Genomic DNA, 7,447 nt, shown 5'->3' on the forward strand with positions numbered 1-7,447 from the left:
CCCTCTCGTAGGATGACGAGGGAGGATCCCCGGTGGAGTATTGTGTTGGTGATTAGTGGACTCGTGTGCGAAAACTATTTTATTAGTGGTGTTTCGTAGGATAGCTTAGCCAAGAGTCAAAGCTGGCTTGCTGCAATAACTCCACCACCTTCTTGAGAACGAGCATGTATAGTAGGTTCTGATGTAAGACTTGCTGAGTACCTTTGTACTCATGTTTGCTTAATTACTGTTTTCAGACGACAACACCGCCCCCTCCGATGGGTTTTATGTAGACCTCGACGTCGATGAGTGACTTGCCACCCAGGTGGTGATCCTGGCCATGGAGGGCCCTATGTAGATAGACAGGCTTCGAGAAGCCTTCTTTCTTTTTAGTGTCTGTACTCCGACTAGTTGCTTCCGCACGTGCTTGTATGATTGTATGACTTGAGTGTCGGGTCGTGTGACCCCTACCTGTATGAATATGTTATGTATGGCTCTCTGGAGCCTTTAAATAAAGTACTTGAGTTGTAGAGTTTTGTTGTGATGCCATGTTGTATTTGCACGTATCGAGCATATTGTGTGTATGATTGAAATGCTTGGTATGTGTGGGATCCGACAATCTAGTTGTTTATCCTTGGCAGCCTTTCTTATGGGGAAATGTAGTCTAGTGTTCCTCGAGCCATAGTAGTCCGCTACAGCCCGGTTCACCGGAGTCCTGCTAGCCCAGCACTACTGCTCAGGACACTTGACTGGCCGGCATGTGTTTCACTTCGTTCCTATGTCTGTCCCTTCGGGGAAATGTCACGCGGTGACTTCCGGAGTCCTGCCTGGCCTGCTACAGCCCGGGTTCCCCAGAGTCCTGTTAGCCCAGTGCTACAGCCCGGATTCACTCGCTGATGACCGACATGCTCGATGTGATTCATCTATGCCTGTCTCCATAGGTCTGTGCCGCTTTGGGTTCACGACTAGCCATGTCGGCCCGGGTTCTCTGACATATGGATGCTAGCGACACTATCATATACGTGAGCCAAAAGGCGCAAACGGTCCCGAGCCATGGTAAGGCGACATCCGTGGGAATACCGTGCGTGAGGCCGCAATGTGATATGAGGTGTTACCGGCTAGATCTATGTGACTTGGAATCAGGGTCCTGACACTTATGTACCTATAAATGATTTTCAGAAAAAAAAAGAGCAAACTATGAGGCAGATGCAGTTCAAATTTGACCCGCTTCCTAGTGAACCAGCGGAATTTTGTCTTTTTACCAGAGGTGGATCAAAACTTTTGACACCCAACCATTTAGTCAATTTTGAATTAAATATGGTCTAGTATTTCATAAAATTGATTTGGTCCAATTTTGCAACAAATATATGGTAGGTCCTTCAAAAAAACTCATTTGACGCACTCGGAAAATGGAAAATGAATTTTCCATGCATAGAAAATGAAAACTTTCTTAGGCAACATTGTTTGGTATTCCAAGATGCACCCTTGTGCACAATATGAGATCATTTCAAAAAACTATGCCATGAATGTGGCCACAAAATTGATCATTTGGCTTGAAAGTCATGAATCTTCATGCATGATAGCTCCTTTTTGAGAACACTTTTTTTAAAATAATTGCCGTATTACAAGTTTATTATTTTTTCTAGTAACTTGGTCACATGTAATGACAAAATGCAAAGGTTTTCCAATTTTTAGATTTTTCTTTTGAATTTTCTATGACCGTTTCAAAATGCGGTCAAAGCGGCGGACATGACCGTTCCTAGCTAGTGGTTGAATATTGGAAAACTTTTGATATTTCTGTGATTAAATAGATACTTACGTACCTAGAAATGATTTTTGAAAAAAATAAAGAGCAAACTACGAGGTAGCTGCAGTTCAAATTTGACCCGCTTTCAACTAAATAGGTGGAAATTTGTCTTTTTCACCAGAGGTGGGTCGAAACTTTTGACACCCAACTATTTGGTCAATCGTGCATTAGATATGACCTACTATTTTAGAAATTTTATTTGGTCCAATTTTGCAACAACTATTTGCTAGGTCCTTCACAAAAAAACCCGATTATTGCCACTCCGAAAATTGAAAAATGATTTTTTTGTGCAAAGAAATAAAACCCCCATCCCAATATACACACAGTGCACAATATTGGAGCACTTTCACAAAATATGATCCAATTTTCTATCAAAGATTTCATATGTTCTTAAAAAAACCATTTCCACACTCAGAAAATAAACTTATATTCTCATTGATGGAAAGGTGTGTGCCGCGGATCGATGACATGGCACACATCCATCCATCCACATCCATCCGTCCATAGATCCCACACCACGGTGACCTCCTCCCTCCGATCCTTCCTCCAAAACCCTAACTCCCACTCCCTCCCTTCCGCCGCCGCCACTCCGATCGAATCGATGGCGACGCCGCACTTCCTCCCTTCCGCCGCCGCCACTCCGCTCCCGATCCAGACCCCCCTTGCAGCCGCCTCTTTCTCTTCCACACCTCTCCCCTTGCCACCGCCTCCCTCTCTGCCACCCACCTCTCCCCTCGCCGGCGGTCTGCCACATCCGGCAACGTCGAGGCCAGCGGGCGCTGGATCCGGCACCGGCGTGGCCCCTCCATCAACAACTCGAACTGGGGGGCGGCGGCGCCATGGCTTCCCCCAACCCCACGGCATGGGCCTGAGCCACCCGCTGGCCTCGGCTGGGTCCCGGATGAGCAGCCGCGCAGGATGATGTTGATGGCGCTGCGGCCGCGGCCCCCGACCATCCTGCCGGCGCTGCGGGCCCCGCGGGAGGGAAGGAGGAGGGGAATGGCGAGGCGAGGCAAAGGAGGCGGCGGGGCTGGCGTCGGGGACGCGGCGCGGGCGGTGTGGCGCAGGGGACTGGCGCGGCCGCGGCTCCTGGTTGTCTCCGCCGTGGCCTGGGCGCTGCTCCTCCTCGCCTTCCACCTCCCCTCCGCCTACTTCCTCTCAGGTTACTCCCTCGCCCCCTCCTCTCCTGCCCGCCGCGCCCGACCAACCAGTGGCGGTGTCGCTCGTGCTTCCTGCTTCCAGTTTGCTCTTAGTCCATCGACTGATTAGTCGATCTACGATGCTTGCTACCCTGTCCGCGTGCATTGACCTGTTGGGATGAGAGAATCCAGTGCGGGATTTTAATCATAGTGCATCAATCTCGCGTGTCCAGAACAGGGATGGGGTTGCCTTATTGAGCGATCACGGCGATGAACCTGTGTGTCTCTCTAGCATGTGCATAGGTGGCTTTGGCTTATTGATTGCAAGTTTCAGGGGATTTCAGACTCTGAATGAAACTTGCAGCTAATTAACTAACTGATGCATCTCCTTGGCAATTGGCATGCTGCGCATTAGCTTCTTCAATTACGATGCCATGCTACTAGAGCTTCTGCTCGTCTTGTTTATCTCGTGCCGCATTCCGGAGTTAAATGTACCTTGCGTGCGTCTCTGTTGGGACTGCTCGTGACTTGACAATTCTGTGTTATGGGTCGTTGAATCAGTTTCCTATCTAGTTTAATGTAGATTCTGATTCTAGCTCCTAGACTTGTGTTCAAGTGTCTTTCATTTAACAGATGAGTGCAAAGAAGGCCACTGGATCCGCTAGAAATCGTTCGAGCTGCAGGGTTTTTCTTGCTCGCTCGCTTACTTTGCTACCTGTCTGTAACCTGGTCGATTTTGTTTTCTGCTACCATTCTCAGTGTCGTGAAATGGAGATGGATGTCTAACTGCTTCACATGCTTAATCTAATTTAATGTGTAAAATGGCAGGCAAATGCTGCTGCAAAGATATTAGTGGTATATGTGCATGCATTTGACAATATGATTTCACATGTGTGTTTGAACAATAACCATACAGATTATGGTACTGTTAATTTGGTGCAGTTGAATGAGTGCTTGGTGTTGATATTTTGTTAATGAGCATTATTTTGTGTTATAATAGATCAATTTGCACTGTTTTTGTTAACATAGTCCGACAACCTTATGTGATTTAATTGACTGAGATGTTGCAGTAGACTTCAGATATTATATAAACATCATGTTGTGATAGTGGTGGTCATCGTGTGCATGCAATTAACCAGGACGATGAGTGCGGCGATGAGTCCGACCAGGGCGAGCTGGAAGAGGAGGCCCAGGAGCTCGCCGCCCCTCATGGTGAGGGCGCGCCCGACTTGGATGGTGGCCGCCAAGGCCAACGCCAATGAGGATGTCGTCCTGGAGTTTGTCGGGGACCTCATCCCATTTGACAAGGCGCGTGCCACTACGAGCGCGTCCCCGTGGATGGCGGGAGGTAATGTATCCTAGTACCTTGTTTGTCTCGGATCGATTTGTCTCCTCTCTGTGTAACTGAATGTTGAACTGAAAGCTTGATTTGGTCAGGTGGAGGGTGGTTTGTGCAGGATGGGGAGGTGGGAGAAGAAGAACTCTGAAGGTAAACAATCTAACACTGCTGCTCACAATTTGAGGTTTGTTTATTTCTGCCCTGAACTGAAGCTTGTGTTTATAAGTGTAGCTTGTGTTATACTCTTTACTAAACGCTCTGTGCCACGATCCCATGAGTAACAAGTTTGATCCTTAATCCTATTTGTAATTATACTTTGACTGTACTGAAGCTTGTGTCTGATTGTAGGCATATGGTACTGAACTATAGTACTGAACTGCACTATAGTAACAAGAGTAGCTTGTTTTAATGCTAGTTGCTGCTGCAAAACTACCCTTCGAGATGAAATTAGTTTGCTGGTGTTTACTCTCTACTAGAGATATTAGTAAAGCTGTCGTTGGTGGTTCAATTCTGAATATATACCGATATATGTTCTGAATATTACTCTGTTCTAAAGAGATGTGTACTGAACTGAAGATTGTAGGCATTGATATACACTTTGTCTTTGCCTTTGTGCTCTGCTCGAACCTGGCCAATTTGGTTGAATTGTCTCTGGGGCCTTACGTGGGCATGTGATCCAAGTAGGGCTAAACGTGTTGACGCTACTGATCTCGCAGTTGTACCACCATGCATTGTCGTTGCTTAGGCAGCATGCTACACGCACATCACAGCAACTTTGAAATTTGAGCCGCGTTGTAGTTGTGCTATGGCTGCGGTTTATATGCTGCATCCTTTTGTTACGAGTATCAAAAGTTGCTGCTGTTGTCTCCACTGGTTCACATACAGAGGAGCTGCGACTTAATTGTGCACTCTGCATCTTACTGTCTACTACTGTAATGCAAGCAAATATTCCTGTCTGTTCTTTCACTAGTGTCAACCCTTGCTTTCATTGCTAATAATAAACGCATGCTCCACAACTAATCTTCTACTTGATCGCTAGCATGGTCGTGATGATTGATAAACCACCAAACAAAAGGAAAATTGCACATTTGCTAGCATTACAGTGTGAAGGATGCTCTGCTGCTCCAATTTGTCTTTCTGTCAAAGCTTTCTTGTCAAATGTATGTGTTCAGAGTTGAATCAAAGTTTCAATACGGCAAAGTTGCTAGCATTGCAGCAGTATGCCCTTCCTAACATATGTATTTGTGTTGTTCCTCACGCCTCTCTGTTTGCTATGTTTTATTGGTGCTCTGCAAAAGAACTCAACTCAATGGATGCAGGGAAGGAGATGGAGGGTGACGCACAGCCATGGAGAGGAGCAGCAGCGGCTCAAGGTCCTTTCTCCTCCACGCCACCTCTGCCCCTCTCTTGTTTTGATTTGCTATGTTGGGTTCCAAGATTAGAAATATTTTTTGTTTCCATCTTTATCCATGTGCTATCATGAACTCTGAGAAAATGTTATGTTTTTGCTCATTAGTGGTGGTACATCTTTGCTTTACTATTCCTAGCAGCTGCAGTTCATCTAACATACACATGTTGTGCACATTCTGAACCCCCAAACATGACTCAAGTGATGTATATGCAGCAGGGAATCGCCAACTTGTACAGTTTGTTGACTGGAATGTAACTTGTACAGTTTTTTACTTGAATATGTTCAGTTATGAAGTCGTGTAGTTGTTTATTCTCATCAGTTCTAAACTGCAGTACTTTACTGAATTGTTGATGATGTTGAATGAATCTAGCTTGTTGGGTTCAGTCTCTTGTTTAGATGGAATGCAGTTGTGAATTGGATTGAGCAGAATCGCCGCTCTCCAGAATTATCTGTCTGACTGAACAATGGGATTAGTTCTGAGATCATTCTTGTTGTGTAGTTTCGTCAGGTCAAGCGGTCGCATGCCACTTATTTGGAACCAATAATAACAAATCAGATAATATTACATTACTTTTACTGAACTATTCTTGTTATCATTTAGATTAAATCTCATTGTTTAAGAGGTCATGTTCTTTTCTTTTATCTATTCAACACACTCCAGCATGTTGGTTTAATCAAATCATCTAGTAATGCCACAGCTTGTCATGCATGTCGCATTTCCTCTGTTTTTGGGGAATTTCGACAAGTATCATTCTCTATTTTGGGAATTTCGTTGGTGTAAATTATTATAGCCAACTGTTCAGACTTGTTTTTGCGGGGAGCAAATCTGTATATGCAAAGTGTGTGTGTATCCAGTGAGCAAATCTATAGTAATTACTGAGTATATTGCCTGCTTTCTTTTAGTGGCAATTTTCTGCTCAGTTCTCTTTTGACATATAATTTGTTCTCTTTGAATGTGCAGATTGTATGATGTGGTGGTTATCTTTTTTCGTTGCTGGGGTCATTGGAACCTGGATGTCATATGTTATGTGATCTGAGCCATATGGCATATTGTAATCTTTTTATTTTTGGTTTTTATGTACGATGTCATGAAGATGTATGTTTGAAATGTTGTTTTGACAGCAAAATTGTATTCATGTGTACATGCTGTTTTGACAGCAAAATTGTATTCATGTGTACATGCTGTTTTGACAGCAAAATTATGAAATTTCTCAACAATATGTATGGATTAAATATATATATGTTTTCCAATTTTCTATGCTTAAAGTTGTACTGTGCATGAAAAGGCTATAGCCCAACTGATGATGTTGTGGAATTGTTTGTTTTAGTTTAAATAGCAATAATAATAATAATTCTGGTGAAAGTTGTAGAAACAAAAAGAAAAGGCCAACAAAAAAGAAATTTACTAGAAAAAGGAAAGGGCCTAGAAAAGAAAAAGGGTCGCAAAATTTGGCTTGGCCCATTTAGTTGACATGGAAAAAACACAAATAGGCTGAATTGTTGGGCTCGGCCCATCTAAAACATCAAACTGGACCGGGCCGATTCTTATCAATGACCTTTTCAATTGGTCGCAATTTTTCCACGTCAGATTGCCACGTCGAATCCAACGTGGCCTGGGCAAAGAGCTAGCGACCAAAACAGAAGGTCATAGAATCAACGACCTTTTGTTTTGGTCGTGGAATTTCACGACCTTCTCACAAAGAAGGTCGTTAATTTTAGTTTACAACCGCCAGCTTTTGACCTTCTGTTTTTGGTAACGAAAAGGTCGCAAA

The 7,447-nt window shown here is 44.2% G+C and overlaps 1 long non-coding RNA gene across 4 annotated transcripts; it reads left to right on the forward strand.

The window, feature by feature from the left end:
* The first annotated feature begins 2,297 nt into the window (after positions 1-2,297).
* Positions 2,298-6,931, forward strand: LOC147974745 (uncharacterized). Of its 4 annotated transcripts, none has more exons than XR_015600266.1 (5): positions 2,298-2,948; positions 4,065-4,273; positions 4,363-4,448; positions 5,563-5,637; positions 6,637-6,931. It is a non-coding gene; the product is annotated as an uncharacterized LOC147974745 (long non-coding RNA). The 4 variants fall into 4 exon arrangements; XR_015600267.1 differs by having other exon boundaries at positions 5,584-5,637; XR_015600264.1 differs by having other exon boundaries at positions 4,363-4,414.
* Positions 6,932-7,447: the final 516 nt, after the last annotated feature.

This window comes from Triticum urartu, chromosome 4A (assembly GCF_056163025.1).
Source record: "Triticum urartu cultivar PI428250 chromosome 4A, HENAU_Tu73, whole genome shotgun sequence".
Lineage (NCBI taxonomy): Eukaryota > Viridiplantae > Streptophyta > Magnoliopsida > Poales > Poaceae > Triticum > Triticum urartu.